The 26,862-nt window shown below is 38.9% G+C and overlaps 1 protein-coding gene and 1 pseudogene across 4 annotated transcripts in view; both read left to right on the forward strand.

Moving 5' to 3' along the window:
• PLCB1 (phospholipase C beta 1) overlaps positions 1–26,862 on the forward strand; it is an 830,993-nt gene that overhangs the window by 116,456 nt on the left and 687,675 nt on the right. The gene's annotated exons all lie outside the window — the stretch shown is intronic.
• Positions 1–26,862, forward strand: part of LOC136157751 (Y-box-binding protein 1-like) — a 34,037-nt pseudogene that overhangs the window by 2,289 nt on the left and 4,886 nt on the right.

The raw sequence follows: 26,862 nt of genomic DNA on the forward strand, positions 1-26,862 counted from the left end.
TAGTTTGCTTCGTGTCCTTCTCTCGGATGGGTATTTGGCTTGTTTCAGAATTTTCCCTGTCCTGCAGAGTGCTGGAACGCACAAGCTTCCTTGCACTAGCTTTTTTAGGATACCAAAGAGAAGGGAAATGCTGGTATTAAAATGTAAGAAGTTTATGTGCATTTTACATTTTAATAGACATTGCCCAATTACCTTTTAAAGGGCTTCCCTGATAGCTCAGTTGGTAAAGAATCTACCTGCAATGCAGGAGACCCCAGTTTGATTCCTGGGTTGGGAAGATCTGCTGGAGAAGGGATAGGCTACCCACTCCAGTATTCTTGGGCTTCCCTTGTGGCTCAGCTGGTAAAGAATCTGCCTGCTAATTTTCTCTCCCACCAGCAATCTTTTAATTTTAGGAGTGAGGAAAATGAGGCACAGAAGTTATATAACTTGGCAAATATCATAAAAATCTAAGGAATAGGAATCAGGTGTCCTATCTCCCTGATAGATGTTTAATGCCTGCACCAGCGAAAGAAAGTTAAAGTGAAGGTTGCTCAGTTGTGCCTGTTCTTTGCAACCCCATGGACTGTAGACTGCCAGGATCCTCTGTCCATGGAACTCTCCAGGCAAGAATAGTGGAATAAGTTCCAGTTCCCTTCTCCAGGGGATCTTCCTGATCCAGAGATCAAACCTGGGTCTCGCACATTGTGGGCAGATTCTTTACCATCTGAACCACTAAGTAAGTGCATGCACAAAACTGCTTCCAAATTTATAAAAGAGGAAATGTATATAGGAAATTATTATAGGAATGTATGTAGGAAATTATTAATGCAAATGTATGTTCAGTTCAGTTCAGTTCATTTGCTCAGTTGTGTCCGACTCTTTGTGATCCCATGAATTGCAGCATGCCAGGCCTCCCTGTCCATCACCAACTCCCTCAGTTTGCGCAAACTCATGTCCATTGAGTCAGTGATGCCATCCAGCCATCTCATCCTCTGTCGTCCCTTCTCCTTCTACCTTCAATCTTTCCCAGCATCACAGTCTTTTCCAATGAGTCAGTTCTTCGCATCAGGTGGCCAGAGTACTGGAGTTTCAGCTTCAGCGCCAGTCTTTCCATTGAATATCCAGGACTGATCTCCTTTAGGATGGACTGGTTGGATCTCCTTGTAGCCCAAGGGACTCTCAAGTGTCTTCTCTAACAGCACAGTTCAAAATCATTAATTCTTCTATAAAAGAGGGAATGTATGTATGCAATTATTATAGGAATGTAGGAAATTATTAATGTTTGTAGGAAATGTAGGGAATTATTAACATGTATTAAGCTGCTGCTGCTAAGTCGCTTCAGTTATGCCCAACTCTGTGTGACCCTATGGACAGCAGCCCACCAGGCCCCTCTGTCCACAGGATTCTCTAGGCAAGAATACTGGAGTGGGTTGCCATTTCCTTTTCCAATGTATTAAGCTAGCCTTCTTGAAACTTTACTCTATATTTGTCTTATTGTTTGCTAACTTGCAAAACCATTTCTGGTTGGTCATTTAAATCAACAAGTTGAAGAATGATATAATTATAGTTTTTAATTTAGGAGTTATGGGAAACTATTAAAAACAAGTTTCTTTACTTATTGGTTTTATGTTTTCCAGGTTTTGTGATTCTGTAATCTTGTGTCTACTAAAATTTTCATGGTTGGGATATTTCCTAATGTAATTGAAATTCTTCTGGTTTAGAAATTTTATTTTCATTTATTTATCAACCAAATCATCTTTAGTTTTTCACTTGATGTGTTTCCAAGTGTAAGAAAATCTGCAGAGTGAGTTGATGGGGAAAATACAAACAAGCAGTATACTTGAAAAATAAAATCTTTAGCTTCTAGGAAAAAAATCATTTTAATGGAGTGAGGATTTACTCTTCAGAAGTCCTTTAATATCCTGGGGTAAGGGTGCGTCGTAGACACCTAGTGATCCAACCTGGATCACTAGGCATTCAGTTAACCTCACTTGGGTTCTCTTCACTTCTTGATGTGGAAGAACATATCATTGAACTTTCCAGTATTGGAAGAAAATTGGGCCCACATCATACATATTTCTGAAGATCTGATATGTCTTTGTTGCTGCCTAGGGACAGCTTGATGTTGAATCAAAAGTTCTATAGGAACCAAAAAATGCAAGAAATACAATGAACTTTTCAGTAGACCCTGAATAGAACCAGAAACTGACTAGGCATTTTCATGTATGTCGTCTAATGTAGGCTCACAGGAGACTCATATAGGGAATTTTATTGTATTCAAGTTCTGTATTAGAAAATAGAGTCTGAGAGAAGGAAGGAGTATATAACAAGTAAATATAAAAGTTCTTAGACCTTTTCTCCTTCTTTCTACCATCTTACCTTCCATCTCAACATAAATCAGTGAAAGCTGGAGCAAAGAGAGCCTCTGGAAAGAAGCGGAGTGGAACTTGAGTTAAGTCTGAAAAGGTGCTGTGAAGAGTCTGATGAAGACATGTGGGTAGCAGTTAAGGCGGGGAGGAGTCTTTACAGAGACACACAGCTGAAAGCAGGTATGGTGTCAAATATGGCTTACTTAGATTTATCAACGAGAATCAGAACCCAGTGCACCTGGCTTTGGGCAGCATGATTTTGGAGGATAAAGGACTTTGGTGAGAAACCCAGTGGGGACTGATGAAAAATAGCAGTTAGAAATGTGGAGTGCAGAGCTCAGACGACTGCCTGTGTCTCTCGAGGGAAGTTAGTATCTCTTCCCTCCTTCTTCTGACCTTCCTGCTGCTTTTTCCTTTGTCTCTCTAGAAGAGCTGGTTTGCTGTGCCCTGAGTATGGCTGTCCCGCTGCAGCAGAGGTGCACAAGCATCGGTGGGCCTCGGTGCCAGATTCCAAGGGCTAGAGGTCCACCTCTGGTGCAGCCAGCTGGGGTGAGGGGAATGGCTTCCAATGCTCACTTCCCTTGGCCTGGGAGCAGGATCTTGTATAACATGGCACAGGCAGCTTCTCTTAGAAGGAATGAGTGGCATTTGAACTACAGGGGTGAGAGAGATGGGAGGTCAGTGTGGTCAGACTTGTGGAGTGTCTTGAAAGCCAGTGAAAACACATGCACTTGGTTCTCTAATTGAGAGAGGAAAGTGTGCAAGGTGCAGGGGTTTGGTGAAGGGTAAGTTGCAAGGGTGAGAGTCTGGCACAGAGATGAGCTAAGAGATAACAGAATAGGGCGACTAGATTTGGAGAGATGGGAGAGGAGCGGGGATGGCAAAGCGGATGGAAGCTACTTGGAAAGGACAAGCAGGACTTATTGACTGGTTTTAAAGAAAAGGCAGCTTACAGCTCCGAGTATTAGACAAACTTGTGAGCCTTTGGGAGATAAAAGAGGAGAAGGAATGCAATTTTGAGCAGAGGGGGAACACATCTGTTTAGGGGAATGTGGTCTCAGATCCGTCTGTGGTGGGTGAACACTGGTCATAGGCCACAAGTGCAGTGGGCAAAGGGAATTTGATGGGGTGGGAAGCCATGGTGATTTGAAGTTAAAGAGATGAGATGGGGATGGGTTTTGGAGGGCAGTGAGGAACTGAGTCAGTGGCCAATTGCCTTCCATCCAAATTTGCATCATTTTGTGCTATCTCTGCGTTTGTTGACTGAGCTTCCAGGTGGACAGGTCAGTCTTGAAGCACTTGAAAAATATCATGACCTAATGTGCTGAAACAGTGGTGATAAATGAGGTCCCTCCAGTAGGGAAAAATCTAGAAGCAAGTCCAAGGTTACTGTGAGTAAGACTGACGGGTGGGATGGTGGGGATGTGAGGCAGGCTCAAGAGGGAGGAGGTATATGTATACTTATAACTGGTTCATATTGTTGTACGGCAGAAACCAACACAGCGTGGTAAAGCAGTTAGCCTCCAATTACAATAATAAAGACTGATGCTGGAATCTGCTTTCATGCCTGTGCTAAGGCTGATGGCCAATGGTTCCCAAACTGCGTCTTAGACTACAAAGGCAAACAGGAGATGGTTAAATTTCAAGTATGGGGATAAACATTTCTTCCACTTCTACTAATGGGACTTAGCCTAATGCAGATAACATTGATCTCAAAAAATGATTGTGTTTTAGCCAAGACACGAACTCCTTTTTGAGATTCTGCCAGTTCCTGGTGGAAGCCAGGAAATGTATTTTTAGGTCTCTATAACTCGAGCTAAGAGAACTATGTACTGCTTAATGGTTGTCATCCGATGTGTATAAATAGAACCTTTACGGAGACAAGCCATATGTTTTGTAGTGGTTACCTTATTTAACTACAGATCTGACTTACAATCACTTTAATTCCTAAAACCACTCAATTTTATTCATTAAGAATATCCATTGCACATAGGAATGCTTTGTAATTTGGCTGTGGAATCGGAAACCAAGAATACTTTCCTCCCCAAAACTTGTAATAAGATCAAACAGTAAAGGCTTATAATAATTGTTTTTAGCTGTTCTCTTAGAATTGAAAACAAATGTCTAGTTTCCAAAGAGTTGTGTATTGCTAATCATTTATTTGTATAATGTAATTTCAATTTCTTCATCATTTTTATGCATTACCTCAAAATTAAATGTGGCAAAAGCTTTAGTTCTCTAATTTTTTGAAGAATTAACACAGTAGTCTTTTACTGATTAAGATAAGATTTATGCTTTGTATCTGAGATTTGTATGGATTTTGTATGGTAAAAATTAAGATAACAAACTAATAATGATATACACTTTTAATAAGTATAGTGATATGCTGCATGACCACCAAAATGACACAAAAAATTGAAAAGACCAACAGTACCAAGTTTTGCAAAGATGTGGATAATTGGAACTCTCATGCATTGCTAGTGGGAGTGTAAATTGGCTAGGACTACACTGGAAAACTTTTTATTAGTATTTGTTAAAGGAAAACATGTGTCTACCATATGAATTTAAGATAAGTGAACATATGTGTTCTTAAGGAGACAGTTATTAGAATGTTCATAAAATTTTTTATTTGTAATAATCCCAAACTGCAGATACCCAATCATCTATCAACAGAGAAAGGATAAACGCATTGTTAGAATGAACTATTAATACATGCTATATTATATATGAAATCTCATAAATGTCATATTGAATGAAAGAAGCCAGATGCAAAAGATACAGAAGATTCCTTTTATATGAAGCTCAAGAAGAGGCAAAACTAATCTCTGGTGATAGAGATTAGAATAGTGATTTACTTTCCTTCTGGGGAAGATAATGTTGGAAAGTGACACCTGAGCAATTGGGAGTGATACAGAGATGCTGCAGATCTCAGTTCAGATGGTGTCTACATGAGTGTAAACATATGTAAACATTCATCCAGCTGTGCCTTAGAGAACTTCACCACATGCATATTATACCTCAGTAAATGTATGGAATTCATGATGCATTTTCCTTTTTCCAATTCCAGTGAGCATGGACAAGCTAATTCTAATGCAGAAGGTTGCTACTTGGCTAAATTGAGGAGGAGATGGATGCAAATAAAATATTGAGACAAATACAGGAGGCTTTAACTTCCTTGTATTTATTGCAAAGAAGTACATTGGTTCTACTGGGAAAGTAGCAAAATGATGTGACTTTGGAGAGATTATACTTTTTATGGCCTATAGAGCAAGTAATATTTTTTTAATTCCACATTACATATATTCAATAAAAGAATATTTTCAATTTTCAGCATATTTTTACTTAAAAATTTTATATCTATGTATCCATATATATATATATATATATATATATATCCATGTCATGTAAATAGGATCATATACATACTTGTAGGATTTTTTTTTAGTGCAGTTTATTTGAAATGGTTCTTCTCCCCATGTCACTTTCTCATTTGGTATCACAATCTACTGTGTATCTTACTTAATTTTTTTATGCTCATATGATAAGGCACATTTATATATATACTTAGATGTGTATATGTTTATATATGTATATGCCCATAGGTACAAATTTCTTTGTCCTTGTGCTGTAAAAATAGTATAATATCATATACATTTTCTTACATCTTGCTTTAATCCTCCCAATAAAACTCCATGAAAATGCCAGGAAATCAAGTGATATGTCATGGTGCCTAATTGTCCATGGGGTGGATATGCCATAATTTACTTAAACAATCCTGTGTGTATGGGCTTTGGTTGGGCAAGGCCTTTGGTGCACTGTGGTGAGGAAGTCTTGCACTCAAAAGCAGTGAGTAGGATTATGTCACTTACATTGTCTGAGCCTGTCTCTTCATCCATCAAAGGGGGATACATTTTTATCTGCCCCCTCCCAACAATACAGGGAAGATAAAAGAATAAAAAACATGGTATACATGTTTGATGTGAGCACCAAGTGAGGTGCTGTGTGTTGTTATTTTTCCCATTTCCAGATGGAAAGAAGTTGGGGTAACTTATACAGGGTCAACAGAAGATGTCAGATTAGAATTGTGCATGTCCCATTTTGAGAGCCTATGATTTTAGCTGCCATGAAACACTGCCTCTCAAGTGTAATGTTCACTAGACATTTTATTTTATACATAAATATCCACAGAAAACATAAAATAGAATGATTCTCAAAAAAACATTGGAATTACATTGTCAATTGTCAATGTTCATAACAAAAGCAGAGATTTGTATCAGATAACTATTTATATGTAGGAAATCATCCAAAATTCAGTGGCTTAAAACAACAGCCATTTATATCGGTCGTGATTCTGAGAGTAAGCAATCTGGGCTGGGCTTAGTTGGATGGTTCTTCTGGTTTAATCTGGGATCACTCAAGAATCTGTGTGAGCTGCTGGGTCCACTGAGCCAAGCAGCCTGGAGAGCTCCTGACTGTAACTGGGGCTGTGGGGACAACTGGGCCATGGGGTGTCAGACTTTGTCAGGCGTATGCAAGCAGTTATAGTGTAGTTTCAAGAGGGAGAATGGAGACACAAGCAAACTCTTGAGGCCTGCACTTAGAACTGTATCACCATGGTTTCTTCCACATTCTCTAAATCAGAGCAAGTCACAAGCCTATCCCAGATTCAGTCACTTGATGGGAATTGCCACCAACTCACAGGGCAAGGAGACTAAGATCTAGGGTGATGAAAAATTTCTCTCATCCAAAATGGGGAAAAAAAGGAAAAAATAGGTTTTACTCCTTTTATCCCATAGAACTTGGCACTGATTTCTTATCAGTGCTGTGTTTGTGTTTCTGCTGAAAGTGAGGTGTGTATTCTTTGGCTTGCAAACAGCTGGTTTTCTTTTGGCTCGGTCTGTATGTCTAAGCTGAATCAAATCTCTCAGGCTTTAGAGGCGTCCTTATGTTCTTGATTGAAGTCCCTCCGTCTTGAATGATTTTAATCTCTATTTCTCAGGAAGGCAGAGGACATGACATTATTTACGGCTTTTCAAAGGAATGTGACTATTTGGCTACATAATCATTGTATCACAACCAAATTCTCTAACTCATGTGGCTTATAATGTATGTAAGTTGTGCATTTTCCAAAGAGCACTGTCATGTTTTCTTTGTAAGACAGGTACCCGTCCTGCATCTTCAGCACCCTCTCGTAATGCTCTCAGTTCCCAGCATCGTAGCCCCACTCTGCTAAATAAGGGCATGCATTTAGCAGTTCAGTAACCTGAGGCATAGGAAAACATGTCAGTTTCATACAGCATTCATTGACTGAGAGGCAGGCTTTTCTCACTTCTTGGTTCTTGGCCATATACACTGTCTAATTTGATTTTCATGTTGTTTGAGGGTTTTCTAGGAACCATCTCTCTTTTTCTTTTGGAAGCTTAAAAATGAGATATTTGTTAACTCATCCTTTCAACATGATATTTCTACTAGCTGCAGTGAAATGATGGAGGCATAGAATACCATGTAAAATTTGTTGTCTTAGTAAATGTTCCTTTTTTGTTTTAGTCACATGGCATAGTAGATGAAGGTATGGATTCAGGAATTGACCAGACTGAGATTCATATTACAGATTTGCCTCTTATAAGATGTGTGACATTAGGCAATACACATACATATTAGTCTGCCACATTGTGGTTAAAAAAATATAAGTAAATGTTTATTATTATTACTCTTTCTTATTGAGGAATAGTTAATGTTATTCATTATAATATATAATGCTATGTTAGTTTTATATATATATATATATATATATAGCATTATATTAGTTTCAGTATACAATATAATGATTCAATATTTGTATATACTAAGAAATGATCACCATAGTAAGTCCATCCATCACCATATATAGTTAACAATTTTTTCTTGTGGTAAAATCTTTTACAGTTTACTCTGAGCAACTTTCAAATGTGCAGTGCAGTTTTAACTGTATTAACCATGATACACATTACATCCTATGACTTTTATAACAGGAAGTTTGTACCTTTTGGCTCCCTTCACCCATTTTTCCCACTCCCTGCCCACTGCATCTGGCAAAGAACAATCTGTTCCCTGTATTTATGAGCTATTTTTGTTTTTCAGAGCAAAAATATGTTAGAGTATATTATATTCCTTTGTCTGACTTATTTCACTTAGCACAACACCCTCCAAGGTCCATCCATGTTTTCACAAAGGGCTGAATAATATTCCATTGTATATCTGTGCCATATTTTCTTTATCTATTCATCCATCAGTCCACACTTAGGCTATTTCCTGAATCTTGTCTATTGCAGATAATGCTGCAGTAAACCTGGAGTGTGTATAGCTATTTGAGTTAGTGGATTTTTTTGGCTTCAGATAAATATTTAGAAGTGACATTACTGGATCAGATGGTGGTTCCATTTTTAATTCTTTGTGAAAGTTCCATTCTGTTTTCCATGGTAGCTACCCCAGTTTATATTCTTACCAATAGGGCAGGAGGGTTCTCTTCTCTCCACACTCTCACCAACATTTGTTGTCTGTTTGATGATAGCCATTCTAACAGGTATGAGATGATCTCTCATTGTGGTTTTGATTTGCATTTCCCTGATGATCAGTGACTTCAAGCATCTGTTCATGTACCTATTGTCCATCTGTATCTTTATTAGTCTTACTCTGGAAAACAAGGAGCAGAATAGATGTATGCCCTTCTTATGTCAGATGTAGAGGCCACAGGACAGTGGATCACTCGTGCAGACTTCCTTGTGCTTCTCTATCTTAAGTTTAGACATTTTTTTCGTGTCCAGACACTCCATATGTCATATTTTGGTAAGATCCAATGAAATGATGCACATAAAGCACCTAGTGCAGGGTCTATAAATATTGACTTTCTTTCTCTTTAACTCCCTCTCCTCCTGGCAACTGAACAGCCCTTACACCAGCCTTTTGTTTTAGTTTGAGTTCCCCAGATTCAGACTCTGAGGTGCAGGTTTTGTGCAGGGGAATACCAGGGAAGGATCCCAGGAAATAATGCAAAAGTGTGGTGGCAACAGGCCAGGGATGGGGAAGAAGCCAAATAAGGGCTTCATTTCAGGGGCAGTTTCAGCCTCAGCATGATCTGTGGCTCTAGAGTGTAAGTGTGTCTTGGAATGTGTCCTGCCTTGAGGTGAGAGAGCCTTCTTTTCATACCCCTGCACCAGCCTCTACTGGTCATGGGTCGTCCTGGTGTAACTTCCATGCCCTTCCAGCTCTCCATAGTGCATGGGCAGCCCTCATGGCCCCAGGGAAACCCCTGAGGAAGGCTATGGGTTCAAGCATTTAGGAACAGAGCAGATGGTTAGGTGGTGACCCTCCAGTGGCAAAGGCAAGGCTATTGCTTAGGTCAAAGCCACACCTTATTCTGGGGAGCAGCAACTAAAGCAATATCAATCAGTAGGAACAAGTCCATCTCTGAATATCAAACACCCAGGAAGTCAGTGTCAAGATTCAGTCTCCCCTGTTAATCTTCTGGCAGGTGTGATCTGTGTGAGGTTAGTGGTATTTGATGAGGGGATTAGTGATGAAGGAAAATTGTGTTCAAGAATCAGCTTTCTTGCTATTTCTTTTAAGGAAATAACTGGTGATTAGTTTTCAGGTCATATTGGGCTCTTCCTCCTAAAAGAATGGGTAACCTGAGAGATTTACTTCTAAAAGAGTGAACTTTTTATTAGAGCTTTTAGGAATGGGCAGCTTAGAAAGCAAAGAAAGTTTTAGGATTGAGAATGAATTCTAAAATTCCTCTTTTGGAAAATGAAATACTACGTTTCATGAATATTTGTTAAGATAGAATGAAATATTCTAATTACAAAAATTTTCCATTATAGTCTTTTAGTTGAGAAAATTAAATAATAAAAAAAAATCTGAGGGCTTGATTTAAATAAGAGAATTATTAGAAATAGGAAATTTCCAAAAAGCTGCTCATGGTGTTTGACATATTTAAATAGACACTTATATTTGTGAAAAATGAGCTATTTAAGACATAATTATTTCTAATGTTCCTTATGTTTGGGTCTCATGAGAAATTAGAAATTGCCAATAACCGATTTTGGAATCTTGGAGATAAGTTAACAAAACACTTTATCTGTGACTCATAGCTTTTGTTCCATAAAGCAGGCTGAGCACCAAAGAATTGATACTTGCCGATTGTGGTGTTGGAGAAGACTCTTGAGAGTCTTGGACAGCAAGGAGATCAAACCAGTCAATCCTAAAGGAAATCAACCCTGAATATTCATTAGAAGGACTGTTAATGAACTTGAAGCTCCAATACTTTGGCCACCTGATGTGAAGAGCTGTCTTACTGGGAAAGACCTTGATGCTGTGAAAGATGGAAGGCAAAAGCAGAAGTGGGCAGCAGAGGCTGAGATGGTTAAATAGCATCACTGACTCAATGAGTTTGAGCAAACTCCAGGAAATAGTGAAGGACAGGGAAGACTGGCACGCTGCAGTCCATGCGGTTGCAGAATCAAACACGACTCAGCAACTAAACAGCAACAACACGGTTTTTATTCCTTGTACATCATTTTTGTCTGAATTAAGGACTTGTCTATCACTGGAAGCAGCTGGAAAAAATACTTTATCTAAAGCTGCTTGAGAACTGGAATCAGAATCTTAGATGGTGAATGGTGGCAAGATTCCAAAATTAATTATGAACTCTATTGAAATGATGTGGCATTTTCAACCTATTTTGATTGACAAAAGGTATCATAAATGGAGACCTCATTCTCCACGTCCCCTTGCTTCCTGTGACTTTGGGTCTCATTCACCCTGAAATCTGAGCCTCCATGGAAGCCACGTCTTCATGTATGTCAGTCTGAAACAACAATGATGAGATGGCTTGTCTATCTATCTGACTCCATCAATTCTCATACTCAGAAGGCCTTAAGCTTCAATTTGTTTCTTTTGGTTATTGGCAGATTGCTGTCTGTGCCATCTCTCTGATGTGATTGCTTGGGTGTATTAGCTATGCCCCCCCTAATTATTCATGTTTCCAGTGTTACCGATTCAAAATTTATTACAATGAGGACAGTGGATTAGAAGCCTGAGGAATTGAGGCTTAAGTCTTCTGCAAGAGAGTTACCATCTGTTTTAGGTGCAGAGTACTAACAGACAGGTCAAATCACTCCAATTTCTGGCTTGGTATGTTTAGTGTAGAATTATCTAAGAAAGAGTGCATTTTCTCTGATACACCAGAAAATCAAACAAATCAGGAATTTTTGAAAACTAGGATTTAGGTTTAAGCCTATTATTCTGTATCTGATGGGCATCACGCTGTATGTGTAAGAATCTGAAGCTAGGGATGTGACATGCAGGCTTAGACAGATGTGTCAAGGTATGTTTCAAAGGCTGTCTTACTCCTTATGTTCCCTATTTAATACTTGGCCATTATTCATTAGTTGATTAAAAAGAAAATTATTGACTAATCATATAGCATCAGTTTTGTTCAGTCACTCAGTCGTGTCTGACTCTTTGCAACCTCATGGACTGCAGCACACCGGGCTTCCTGGTCCATCACCAAATCCTGGAGCTTGCCCAAACTCATGTCCATTGAGTCAGGGATGCCATTCAACCACCTTGTCCTCTGTCGTCCCCTTTTTGTCCTGCCTTCAATCTTTCATAGCATCATGATCTTTTCTAAGAGTTGGTTCTTTGTGTCAGGTGGCCAAAGTATTAGAGCTTCAGCTTCAGAACCACTCCTTCCAATGAATATTTAGGATTGATTTCCTTTAGGATTGACTGGTTTGATCTCCTTGCAGTCCAGGGGACTCTCAAGAGTCTTCTCCTCTGACATAGTTCAAAAGCATCAATTCTTTGATGCTCAGCTTTCTTTATGGTCCAACTCTCATATCCATACATGACTACTAGAAAAAGCATAGCTTTGACTAGATGGACCTTTGTCAGCAAACTAATATCTCTGCTTTTTAATATGATGTCTAGCATATAGCACAAATAGCCACTATAAATACTTCACTTTCTGTGATACAGTCTTATTTATTTTACTTTATTATTGTATTTATCAAGAATGCCGGGAGAAATATCAACAATCTCACATATACAGATGACACCACCCTTATGGCAAAAAGTGAAGGAGAACTAAAGAGCCTCTTGATGAAAGTGAAAGAGGAGAGTGAGACAACTACCTTAAAACTCAATATTCAGAAAACTAAGATCATGCCATTCAGTCCCATCACTTCATGGCAAATAGATGTGGAAATAGTGGAAACAGTGAGAGACTTAATTTGTGGGCTTCAAAATCACTGCAGATGGTGACTGCAGCCATGAAATTAAAAGACGCTTACTCCTTGGAAGGAAAGTTATGACCAACCTAGATAGCATATTAAAAAGCAGAGACATTACTTTGCCAACAAAGATCCATCTAGCCAAGGCTATGGTTTTTCCAGTAGTCATGTATGGACGTGAGAATTGGACTATAAAGAAAGCTGAGCATTGAAGAATTGATGCCTTTGAACTGTGGTGTTGGGGAAAACTCTTGAGAGTCCTTTGGACTGCAAGGAGATCCAACCAGCCCATCCTAAAGGAGATCAGTCCTGAATATTCACTGGACGAACTGATGCTGAAGCTGAAACTCCAACACTTTGACCATCTGATGCAAGGAACTGACTCATTTGAAAAGGCCCTGATGCTGGGAAAGATAGAAGGCAGGAGGAGAAGGGAACGACAGAGGATGAGGTGGTTGCATTGCATCACCTACGTGATGGACATGAGTTTGGGTGGACTCCGGGAGTCGGTGATGGACAGGGAAACCTGGCATGCTGCATCCATGGGATCGCAAAGAGTCAGACACACTGGGAAACTGAACTGAAATGATTGTGGTCTGTTGGCTTTTGTGACTTAGTGCTCCAATTGCCTTTGCATCTGTAGCATACCTAGTAATCAGATACTCTTCATTATACCTTTTGCCTTCTTTGAATGGCTTTTTAATCCTTTTTAAAAAAATTCCTTAATCTTTAGTCTATGCAAACTAGGAAAAATTACCAATAAAATACACTTGCAGAAGTTCCATTCAATTTTTTTTTTTTTAGTGAACTGATCAATTTAATCTTCTTTCTCTGTGTCAGTCAACAAATATTTATTGAACCCAGCAATATACTGGAGGCATTGCTGGACACTGATGCATTTCATCTTATTTTGAGGTTGTCAGTCTTCAAATATTTATTGAGCCCTAGCATATGCCAGGGACTTTGTTAGGTGCTGGAGATTCAGAACTTGAAAGACACAGTTCCCTTTAGTCATTATAGCAGAGACAAAAATAAAACAATGTAGACTTAAGGTATATACTCTGATAAAGGGCTAGGCCAAGTACAGTGAAATTCTCATAAGGGAAGGTTAATATCTGTCAGGGAGTGTAGGAACATAGGCTTGGAGCTGATACTTGGTAGATGTAGAGGAGTTTACCAGGTGGATAAGAGCATTGGGGCCATTTCAGGTAGGGAAGCAATACCTTCCCTACCAGGTCAAAGGAGCAAAATCCTCCAGAGCCACCATAGCTATCAGTGACTCTGCTTTATTGGAGAACGAAATGTAAGTCAAGGAGCAGCTCAAAAAAAAAAAAAGAAAGAGAGAAAGAAAGAAAGAAAAGTTAAGCAAATCTAACAAAAAAGAGTAGCTGCAGTAGAGAGTGGGTGGAGCTCAGATCATAAAGAGCTATAAATGCTGTTCAAAGTGGCTCCTATCTTCACTGCCTGGCAGATATTGGAAGGATGTGTCTCCTTCTGGAAAGTATCTGTTATGGTTCAGATAGGAAAGAGAATGCGCCAGTAGCAGAGATTACATACTTGTGACTCATACTCAAACCCAGATCTTCTTGCCACCCAAACCTTTAGAGGTGGAACAGTATTTGTGATGATGAAGTTTGAGCTCATTTGTTTGTTTCAGTAGCAATGATTGGATTTGAGAATGACCATAAATAAATGGTATTTATTGCCCTAGATGTAGGAATTTTGGTATGAGTGCTTTCTCATTGTTGAGTCAACACTGACAACTGCTCTTTGCAAGCCTTTGAAAAGGCAGGAAGTTCTGAAGGGACTGGATGATGTTGCCTGAGGGCTCAATTAGAGATCACTATTCAAGACTAGAGAGTAAGGTAGTCCGCAAAATATTGATGATGGGAGAACAACGGTAGAGTGATACATCCACGCTAGACTGGAAAGGGAAAAAAGAAACGTAAGGAGAACTTGGGCCTCCATATACAGCTGCTCAAATAAACATGGAGATGCTGTCTTTGGCCAAGCTTAACTCCCAAGGGGCAATACTTGGAATCAGGCATCTGGTGGTCCCATGTCCAATGGGAACACAGTTCTTCCAGTTTGTAAGGAGTGATATCCAGGTCTTGCAGATGGCATGAAATGACTGGTTTCATTTGGGAAAAACTGTCTAATTCAACACAAGTGTTAGTGTTACTAACACCAATAACACCTTATACGGTGCATGCACGCACGTGCAGTTGCTCAGTTGTGTCTGACTCTTTGTGACCCCATGGACTCCTCCCGCCAGGCCTGCCAGGCTCCTCTGTCCATGGGGTTATCCAGGCAAGAATACTGGAGTGGGTTACCATTTCCTCCTCCATCTTATTTGGCACTTCCTTTCCATTATGCCTGAAGAGTGTTGAGGAAAATAGGATGAGAAGTGGGTCTTACAAATCAGTAATGGCTAATTCTGACCTAGTGATTTCATGTATCTATAGAGTAAATATGAGCTTCATTTTGAAGACATTTCATATTTATTCAATAGCTGTTTTCATGCATATGCAATCCAGCTGGACTATACTATTCCTGAGATTGCTTTAATCATACCTCATTAACACACCGAGGCAGATGGAATTCTCACTTGATTAACCCTCCCACCACCCCTCATTTAACTCTGCACTACAAAGCTCTGAGTATAGAATTCCACTGGCCACTCCACTGAATATTTGATGCAGAAACGCATGAAAGGAATGACCTTTGTCTACACCCTGTCTTCAACTCAAGGCTAAAATTAGTATGAATTCAATAGGTGTGAGACGAAACAGTATCTATGGTGCCATTATAGTTTTTGCTTGACTTGTTTGTATTTGTATTTAGGTGGCCACATATTTAAATTTACTGGGGACAGTCCCATTTGAATGACTTTATATGTGTGAGTTTATTTACGCACTCCTTTCTATTATATTGATCTGTGTCTTTTACACTGATACAAGATGACTGTATTTATCCCCACATGACTATAATTTGCCATCAAAGTTAGACAAGTCATGACTGATTGCCTAGGGCAGAATGCATTGCTGATCTAACTGAAATTGGGATTTTATTCACCAAGTAGGGATATTGAATTGACAGATAACAGTGACTGCTACATATATATTTAAATCATAGGTTGTATTTAAGAAACAATTTTTTACGTATAGTGCTTTTATTCATTTCATAGAACCTCCCCCACACCCCCCCCCCAAATCTTCACATGACTTTGGGGAATATTGCCCTTTTTTTTAAGCCACTGAAGCATCTTTTGGAGTCCTCTAATTGAGATTTGAGCTTCCCAGCTGGCTCAGTGGTAAAGAAGTCACCTGTCAATGCAGGAGCTGCGGTCTCATCCTTGGGTCAGGAAGGTCCCTTGGAGGAGGAAATGGCAACCCACTCCAGTATTCCTGCGAGGGTTATCCTATGGGCAGAGAAGCCTGGAGGACTGCAATCTGTGGTGCTGCAAAGAGTCAGACACAGCTGAGTGGTTGAGCACACACACACACACAGTCAAGTTTGCCAGGATAAATCTATCCGGTTCCTTTTATATTATTTGAACTACAGCAATTTTTGAAACCCCAAATGAAACAGCCACTAGAAATTTTAGCCCAAGCCATAGATATCATTTGAAAAAATTAGGATACATGTTTTTGGCCATTAATCTGGCATATATTAGAGGAGATCTCTGAAACTACTTCATGTGTTTTTTTTTTTTTAAATGATCCTGAAAAGGTCCCTTTAAATTATACACAGTATTTGCAATTGTCACATCATGCCCACCTAGGAATTGTCCCCTTACTTTCTGTTATACTAGTTCTATTTACAGAAAGCTCTAAAGGTATCAAAACTAGGATTAATGAGGCAATTTCAGGCTAAGATATTATTCCCATATATAGTCCTGTTATTCAAATTAAAGTAATTAAGAAACCATGGTAACATTAGTGACTTTATACAATTCAGTTCAGTTCAGTTGCTCAGTTGTGTCTGACACTTTGCGACCCCATTACCGCAGCAAACCAGGCCTCCCTGTCATCACCAACTCCCAGAGTTTACCCAAATTCATGTCCATCGAGTTGGGGATGCCATCCAACCATCTCATCCTCTGTCATTCACTTCTCCTCCTGCCCTTAATCTTTCCCAGCATCAGGGTCTTTTCAAATGAGTCAGTTCTTCGCATCAGGGGGCCAAAGTATTGGGGTTTCAGCTTCAGCATCAGTCCTTCCAGTGAACACCCAGGACTGATCTCCTTTAGGATGGACTGGTTGGATCTCCTTGCAGTCCAAGGGACTCTCAAGGGCCTTCTCCAACAACACAGTTCAAAAACCTCAATTCTTCGGTGCTCAGCTTTCTTTATAGTCCAACTCTCACATCCATACATGACTACTGGAAAAACCATAGCCTTGTCCAGATGGACCTTTGTCAGCAAAGTGATGTCTCTGCTTTTTAATATGTTATCTAGGTTGGTCATAACTTTCCTTCCAAGGAGTAAGCGTCTTTTAATTTCATGGCTGCAATCACCATCTGCAGTGATTTTGGAGCCCCAAAAAATAAAGTCTGACACTGTTTTCACTATTTCCCCATCTATTTGCCATGAAGTGATGGGACTGGATGCCATGATCTTAGTTTTCTGAATGTCAAGCTTTAAGCCAACTGTTTCACTCTCCTCTTTCACTTTCATCAAGAGGCTTCTTAGTTCTTCACTTTCTGCCATAAGGGTGGTGTCATCTGCATATCTGAGGTTATTGATATTTCTCCCAGCAATCTTGATTCCAGCTTGTGCTTCATCCAGCCCAGCATTTCTCATGATGTACTCTGCATAGAAGTTAAATAAGCAGGGTGACAATATACCACCTTGACGTACTCCTTTTCCTATTTGGAACCAGTCTGCTGTTCCATGGCCAGTTCTAACTGTTGCTTCCTGACCTGCATATAGATTTCTCAAGAGGCAGGTCAGATGGTCTGGTATTCTCATCTCTTTCACAGTTTTCCACAGTTTTTTAGGACTTGACTATAAAGTAGGCCCTTTGTTTTGGAGGGACACTTGTCAAGAGAAAAGTTGCCTCTTATATGTAGGCTTGTTATTGTTTTCTAACTACAGACTGTTTTGTAATTGGAAGATAATTGTTTCACAATATTTTGTTGTTTTCTGCTATACAACAATGCGAATTAGTCATAATTATATATATATATATATATACATATATATATATGTCCCCTCCTTCATGAGCCTCCCCCTCCCTCCCAATGTTCATTGCAGATCTTCTTCAAAATCTTTATTGAAATATAGTTGATTTACAGTGTTGTGTTAATTTCTGCTGTACAGCAAAGTGATTCAGTTATGTTCAATGAAAAAATAATTTTCCTATTTTTTTCTATTATGGTTTATCACAGATTGTTGAATATAATCCCTGTGCTACACAGTAGGATCTTGTTTTTTATATATCCTTTATGTAGTAGTTCTCATCTGCTAATCCCAAACCCAATCCTTCCCTCCCTTGTCCCCTCCACTTTTGTAAGCACAACCTGTAACTATAGGTCTTTGACTTTGAGAATTCTTTTGACCATGGTCCAAAGTAGTAACTTCTAAACAATTTGAAAACTGCAGTGTAACATGATTGACTTATTTTATATGGCTATGAGAAACAGAAAGTGAAGAAGAACTAAAGAGCCTCTTGATGAAAGTGAAGGAGAGTGAAAAGGGTGGCTTCAAATTCAACATTCAGAAAACAAAGATCATGGGATCTGGTCCCATCACTTCATGGCAAATAGATGGAGAAAGAGTGGAAACAGCAACAGACTTTATTTTTGGGGGCTTCAAAATCACTGCAGATGGTGATTGCAGCCATGAAATTAAAAGACACTCACTCCTTGGAGGAAAAGCTCTGACTAACCTAGAAAGCATATCAAAAACAGGTACATTACTTTGCCAGCAACGGTCCGTCTAATCAAAGCTATGGTTTTTCCAGTAGTCATGGTTGAGTTTGAGAGTTGGACTTTAAAGAAAACTGAGCACTCTTTTTTTTTAAAGAATTGATGCTTTTGAACTGTGGTGTTGGAGAAGACTCTTGAGAGTCCCTTGCACTGCAAGGAGATCCAACCAGTCACTCCCAAAGGAAATTAGTCCTGGGTGTTCATTGGAAGGACTAATGTTGAAGCTAAAACTCCAGTACTTTGGCCACCTCATGCAAAGAGCTAACTGATTTGAAAAGACCCTGATGCTGGGAAAAATTGAGGGAAGGAGAGAAGGGGATGACAAAGGATGAGATGGTTGGATGGCATCCCCAACTCGATGGACATGGGTTTGGGTAAACTCTGGGAGCTGGTGATGGACAGGGAGGCCTGGTGTGCTGCGGTTCATGGGGTCACAAAAAGTTGGACATTCCTGAGCGACTGAACTGAATTGATGAGAAGTGTTTTGGTTCAAAGACTGTGTATTTCTTCTAAAAAATCCCTCTGCATCACACATTCAAAACTAAATTACTATGACATGTGAAAATGGTATGAGGTATTTTACTTGCTGAAAGTTCACTTCATCTTGAATAATAAAACTACAGATCTACCACAATTAATCTTAATGGCACAATATTGTGTTTCATTTGCCAATTAACCCAATATAGGTTTGAAGAAATATATTTGAAAATGCTTTGTAATTTCAAAACCACTAGGCAGTTGTTAATCGTTGTCATTACTGTATTGAAAAAACTGCCCGTAGCCACTCAGAATAGAGAAAAAGTCTTGTGAGCAAAGAACAGCTTAACCCTTAGGCAAGTACTTTATCATGAAAACATTTTCCAATGACTGTGATTCATAGCAGATGGAAATGAACTCCTAAGACAGTGTTTTTCAAACCAGAGATCTTGAGTAGGTTGTAAAACTAGTTTATTGGTTAGAGATCAACATTAAAAGGAAAAAAAAAAGAGAACAGTAGAATAGAATACATATATAACAGAGATTATAAATATAGATATTGTTTTGAGAAATATATACATATTTATATACATATATTTATTTATATCTCACAGAAGAAACTAAATTATCATTTTATATATAGTATATAGGGGGGCTTCCCAGGTGGCACTAGTGGTAAAGAACCTGCCTGCCAATGCAGGAGACACAAAAGACATATATCTATATGAATATATATAGATTGTGTAAATATATATATGCTTCCACAAACACTGGATGGAAATTAAAATATTCTTATTGAAAATCACTGCTTAAAAGAAAGCAAAACAAACCCAATAACAATGAATACAATTACCTTCAGTTCAGTTCAGTTCAATTCAGTCACTCAGTCATGTCTGACTCTTTGTGACCCCATGAACTGCAGCATGCCAGGCCTCCCTGTCCATCACCAACTCCTGGAGTTTAGAGTTTACTCAAAGTCATGCCCATCAAGTTGGTGATGCCATCCAGCCATCTCATCCTCTGTCTTTACCTTTTCCTCCTGCCCCCAATCCCTCCCAGCAACAGGGTCTTTTCCAATGAGCCAACTCTTCACATGAGGTGGCCAAAATATTGGAGTTTCAGGTTCAGCATCAGTCCTTCCAATGAACACCCAGGACTGATCTCCTTTAGGATGGACTGGTTGGATCTCCTTGCAGTCCAAGGGACTCTCAAGAGTCTTCTCCAACGCCATAGTTCAAAAGCATCAATTTTTCGGCACTCAGCTTTCTCCACAGTCCAACTCTCACATCCATACATGACTACTGGAAAAACCACAGCCTTGACCAGACAGACCTTTGTTGGCAAAGTAATGTTTCTGCTTTTTAATAAGCTGTCTAGGTTGGTCATAACTTTCCTTCCAAGGAGTAAGCATCTTTTAATTTCATGGTTGCAATCACCATCTGTAGTGATTTTGGAGCCCCAAAAAATAAAGTCTGACACTGTTTCCACTGTTTCCCCATCTATTTCCCATGAGGTGATGGGACCGGATGCCATGACCTTAGTTTTCTGAATGTTGAGCTTTAAGCCAACTTTTTCACTCTCCTCTTTCACTTTCATCAAGAGGCCTCTTAGTTCCTTTTCACTTTCTGTCATAAGGGTGGTGTCATCTGCATATCTGAGGTTATTGATATTTCTCCTGGCAATCTTGATTCCAGCTTATGCTTCTTCCAGCCCAGCTTTTCTCATGATGTACTCTGGATATAAGTTAAATAAGCAGGGTGACAATATACAGCCTTGACGTACTCCTTTTCCTATTTGGAACCAGTCTGTTGTTCCATGTCCAGTTCTAACTGTTGCTTCCTGACCTGCATATAGGTTTTTCAAGAGGCAGGTCAGGTGGTCTGGGATTCCCATCTCTTAAAGAATTTTCCATGGTTTGTTGTGATCCACACAGTCAAAGGCTTTGGCATAGTCAATAAAGCAGAAATAGATGTTTTTCTGGAACTCTCTTGCTTTTTCGATGATCCAGCTGATGTTGGCAATTGACCTCTGGTTCCTCTGCCTTTTCTAAAACCAGCTTGAACATCTGGAATTTCCTTAATCTTTGTTTAAAAATTTTTATTCTTTTTTTTTTTTAAATATTATTTTATTAGTTGGAGGCCAATCACTTCACAACATTTCAGTGGGTTTTGTCATACATTGACATGAATCAGCCATATAGTTACACGTATTCCCCATCCCGATCCCCCCTCCCACCTCCCTCTCCACCCGACTCCTCAGGGTCCTCCCAGTGCACCAGGCCCCAGCACTTGACTCATGCATCCCACCTGGGCTGGTGGTCTGTTTCACCATAGATAATATACATGCTGTTCTTTCAAAACATCCCACCCTCACGTTCTCCCGCAGAGTTCAAAAGTCTGTTCTGTACTTCTGTGTCTCTTTTTCTGTTTTGCATATAGGGTTATCGCTACCATCTATCTAAATTCCGTATATATGTGTTAGTATACTGTAATGTTCTTTATCTTTCTGGCTTACTTCACTCTGTATAATGGGCTCCAGTTTCATCCATCTCATTAGAACTGATTCAAATGAATTCTTTTTAACGGCTGAATAATATTTCATGGTGTATATGTACCACAGCTTCCTTATCCATTCATCTGCTGATGGGCATCTGGGTTGCTTCTATGTCCTGGCTATTATAAACAGTGCTGCGATGAACATTGGGGTGCACGTGTCTCTTTCAGATCTGGATTCCTCAGTGTGTATGCCCAGAAGTGGTATTGCTGGGTCATATGGCAGTTCTATTTCCAGTTTTTTAAGAAATCTCCAGACTGTTTTCCATAGTGGCTGTACTAGTTTGCATTCCCACCAACAGTGTAAGAGGGTTCCCTTTTCTCCACACCCTCTCCAGCATTTATTGCTTGTAGACTTTTGGATAGCAGCCATCCTGACTGGCGTGTAATGGTACCTCATTGTGGTTTTGATTTGCATTTCTCTGATGATGAGTGATGTTGAGCATCTTTTCATGTGTTTGTTAGCCATCTGTATGTCTTCTTTGGAGAAATGTCTGTTTAGTTCTTTGGCCCATTTTTTGATTGGGTCATTTATTTTTCTGGAATTGAGCTTCAGGAGTTGCTTGTATATTTTTGAGATTAATCCTTTGTCTGTTTCCTCATTTGCTATTATTTTCTCCCAATCTGAGGGCTGTCTTTTCACCTTACTTATAGTTTCCTTTGTTGTGCAAAAACTTTTAAGTTTCATTAGGTCCCATTTGTTTATTTTTGCTTTTATTTCCAATATTCTGGGAGGTGGGTCATAGAAGATCTTGCTGTGATTTATGTCGGAGAGTGTTTTGCCTATGTTCTCCTCTAGGAGTTTTATAGTTTCTGGTCTTACATTTAGATCTTTAATCCATTATTCAACATAGTGTTGGAAGTTTTGGCCACAGCAATCAGAGCAGAAAAAGACATAAAAGGAATCCAGATAGGAGAAGAAGAAGTGAAACTCTCGCTGTTTGCAGATGACATGATCCTCTACATAGAAAACCCTAAAGACTCTTCCAGAAAATTACTAGAGCTAATTAATGAATATAGTAAAGTTGCAGGATATAAAATTAACACACAGAAATCCCTTGCATTCCTATACACTAACAATGAAAAAACAGAAAGAGAAATTAAGGAAACAATACCATTCACCATTGCAACAAAAAGAATAAAATACTTAGGAGTATATCTATCTAAAGAAACAAAAGACCTATACATAGAAAACTATAAAACACTGATGAAAGAAATCAAAGAGGACACAAACAGATGGAGAAACATACTGTGTTCATGAATTGGAAGAATCAATATTGTCAAAATGGCTATTCTACCCAAAGCAATCTATAGATTCAATGCAATCCCTATCAAGCTACCAACGGTGTTTTTCACAAAACTAGAACAAATAATTTCACAATTTGTATGGAAATACAAAACACCTCGAATAGCCAAAGTAATCTTGAGAAAGAAGAATGGAACTGGAGCAATCAACCTGCCTGACTTCAGACTCTACTACAAAGCCACAGTCATCAAGACAGTATGGTACTGGCACAAAGACAGAAATATAGATCAATGGAACAGAATAGAAAGCCCAGAGATAAATCCACGAACCTATGGACACCTCATCTTTGACAAAGGAGGCAAGGATATACAATGGAAAAAAGACAATCTCTTTAACAAGTGGTGCTGGGAAAACTGGTCAACCACTTGTAAAAGAATGAAACTAGAACACTTCCTAACACCATACACAAAAATTTTTATTCTTAAAGAATTATTTTATTAAATGTAAATTGTGACAGAAAATCTTAAGGTATTTGTATGTCATAAGCCTATTATTTCTGAATCCAGAATAAAGTTTATTGTCTCTCTTTTTTATACCTTTTTAAAATTTATTTTTAATTAAAGAGTAATTGCTTTGTAATATTTTGTTATTTCTGCCATATATCAACATGCTTCCCTGGTGACTCAGATGTTAACCCACCTGTTTGCAGTGTAGGAGACCCAGGTTCAATCTCCAGGTTTGGAAGATCCCCTGGAGAATGAAATGGCAGCCCACTCCAGTAGTCTTGCCTGGAAAATCCCATGGATGGAGGAGACTAGTAGGCTATAGTCCTTGGGGTCACAAAGAGTTGGACTCAACTAAGTGACTTCACTTTCACTTTCATTTTTCATAAATCATTGAGTGATTGACAACCAGATATCCAGTTCAGTTCAACACATTTATTGAGAATTAAGTATATGTAAAATTTACATCAAGCAAATGAAATTGAGATTATATAATTTTTGCATTCCAAGTCACTTCATTTGTGTCTGACTCTTTGTGACCCTAAAGACTGTAGCCTGCCAAGATCTCTGTCCACGGAATTCTCCAGGCATGAATATTGGAGTGGGTTGCTGTGCCCTCCTCCAGGGGATCTTCCCAACCCAGGAATCAGCCCTGCGTCTTTTATGTCTCCTGCATTTGCAGGCAGTTTCTTTACCACTAGTGCCACCTAAGAAGCCCCCCTATATACTATATGTAAAAGAATAATTTAGCTTCTTCTGTGAGATATAAATATTTCCTAAATAGATGATATTTAAAAGGTTGTTACAGATTTTGAAATATCATTTGAATTATTTTTACATGTATTTTCCTATGTCAGTTATTGCTGTGTAACAAACCACTCAAAACAAGCAGCTTAAACAACAGCCATTTATTTAGTACCAGCTCAGCGGAGCCGTGCTTAACCTTGGCTATCCTGGGTTGCTCTGGTCTTGATTGGCTCCCTTGTGTGCATGGTCAGCCCTGAACCTGCTAAGCTCTGGTTCTCAGGGTTGGCTGACTGTTGACTGGGGTGCTGCAGCTCCTGCCCACCCCAGTTACCTCTCATCCTCAAGAGAGTAGTCTGTTCAGAAGTCAAAGACAGGGCTGTGAGTGAGAGAGAGCGAAAGAGAAAGAGAAATAGTAGAAAGCATGCTGAGGCTAAACTGGATCTGAAACAGAATTACTTTGACAACATCCTGCTGGCTAAAGCAAGTCACAGTTTAGCCAGTTTTAAGGGGAGAGCAAATAAGACTCTATCTCCTGATAAGAGAAATGGCAAAGCAGTCACAGGGCAAAGGACAGAGATACAGAACATCATTAATTGGAACCATTAGTGCAATCAACCTAACATTATTTTTCTCTTGCTATCCTCTTCTTCGGAGCAAGGTAAACGGATTTTCAGATAAATGTCCGTAAGGACCGTCTTTCCTGCTTCTGTCTGAACTTCTAGTAAAAAGAAGACAAACGTGGAAATTAATGTAATTGATGCATTAATAACTAGAATATTTACTTAAACTGGTCAGTTTTTCTCTCAGTTTGATCGCAATACATATTATGCTTTAAAAGTCTACTGTTTCTAATGGAAGGACTGTGTTTGTTCTCAGAACATTATAAAGCATGCCTTACTAAATAAATGCTTTCCTAAAAGACTGTGGGTAAATAGGATTGTAAATCAAATCAGATTTTGTATATTGAGGCTAAAATTTAAAGAGATCCTTTTACATATGTTCTCTTTCCATAGATGTCTCTGGAAGTCCTAGTTTTTACAATGACACATTACAAAGTGACCTTCACCTGTTGAACATAATTGCTATATTTAGCCCAAAACTTGGGCCAGAAGGGCTAATGTGTCATTTAAAACTTGCAGATAAAATGAATATAATCTGCTGAGAATAGTTTCATCAACTAAGTCTAGAAATAACTAGGTACTCGAGCGATTTTTACATAATCATTTGTTTCATTTTGAACAAATTAGAAAGAAAATTAGAGGCAACTAGAAGGGAAATTAGAAAGGGTGGTGCTAAATGCCTACTTATATGGCAATAATTTTATAAGGAATACTTAAGCAAAATATGGCATTCGTGTATACCTGTCTTGCCTGTGAATGTTGTATGTAGTATAATAAAATTAGCAAGTTAGTATTATGAAGTAGAGGAAGGTGACTGATTCCAAAGACAGACTGCTTGGATTTGAATTCTATCACATGTTACCTGTGTGTCCCACATTATCTTATACACCTCCCAGTAGAATGGGAATTATACTGGTACCTGATTTATAAGTTATTGTGAAGATTCAATAAGGAACAGTGCAGTGACCATGTGTGGTAAACATTCAATAAATGTTAGTTCTCACTATCAATACTTGTAGTTCATTTTTATGTCAACTCTCATGCATTTTCACTGATTCATTCCGGACTTGCTTGAACTCATGTGTTCTGTCCTGTATCAGGAGTCTGAGAGACAGAAACATAAAACAAAGGTATTCCCTCAAGTAGCTGGAAGCATTAAATGAGTGCCCCCACCCCTAACACAGATGCAAGCCTTGGTGTTGCCACCCATAAAGGGGATGTTAAGCTTGAAGGTCATTGAGAATGTCCATGAAACTTGTTTCTTTTTTAAAAGAAGATTTCACACATACAGTTTTCTGAACCAAGGTGTATGCTCTTAGCTGTTAACTAAAGTATGTTGAATTAGCTGGATTTACTGAAGTTTACACTCAGCCTCTATATTTCTCAGAAATATACATAAAGTATATTATTATATATTATATTGTTAAGTATCTTAAATCATTATACAGAAATGTCCCAATATTATATAAGGCATGCTTTTTACATAGAGTATATTAAGCCTTGGACATGTGACTCATTCTTCACTCTTGCAGTGTTTAAGGACTTTAATATTCATTTAGTGGTTTCTAATTATCCCCTGGAAATGACCCCTCCATACCAAATTTAATATTGACTGAACTCTGCCACGAAGAAAAGGAAGTGATTATAATTCTCTTCATAGATCCTTCGACCCCATAAAATGCATTGGTTGGTTGTGGAACTGGCCTGGATAACAGGTTATGTCAATGCCATAAAATTTTTGCTACTGGCCTTGTTACTCTTGGTTTGGTTCCAACCCCTTCCCTGCTGTGGATTTGTTTTGAGATCGGTGAGCTATGTGGTAGGAAAAATTGTGGAGCATGATTTTCATTTGCTGTTTGAAGAAATGGGTCTTGAGGTCAGCCTTTTCCTGCCAAATGTCCAGTCCCTGGGTCAGTCCCGAAAACATAGAGCCTACAGAGACCTCCCATACCCCATGCCTGTGGAGAAATCAAAAGATGCGTTGATTTTGGCTTTTATCTGCTCTTGGTCCATGAGAACAACATGTGATGTCTGAACAATTTCTTTGTCAAAGAGGTATAGTGAAACAGCTGTTTAGATGGGATTGCTTTTTTGGCGGGCTACTTTAAATGTTTTTTCAATAAATACTCCTACAATCTGATATGCAAGGGATTAGGTTTAATTA

Source organism: Muntiacus reevesi, chromosome 2 (genome assembly GCF_963930625.1).
Source record: "Muntiacus reevesi chromosome 2, mMunRee1.1, whole genome shotgun sequence".
Taxonomy (NCBI): domain Eukaryota; kingdom Metazoa; phylum Chordata; class Mammalia; order Artiodactyla; family Cervidae; genus Muntiacus; species Muntiacus reevesi.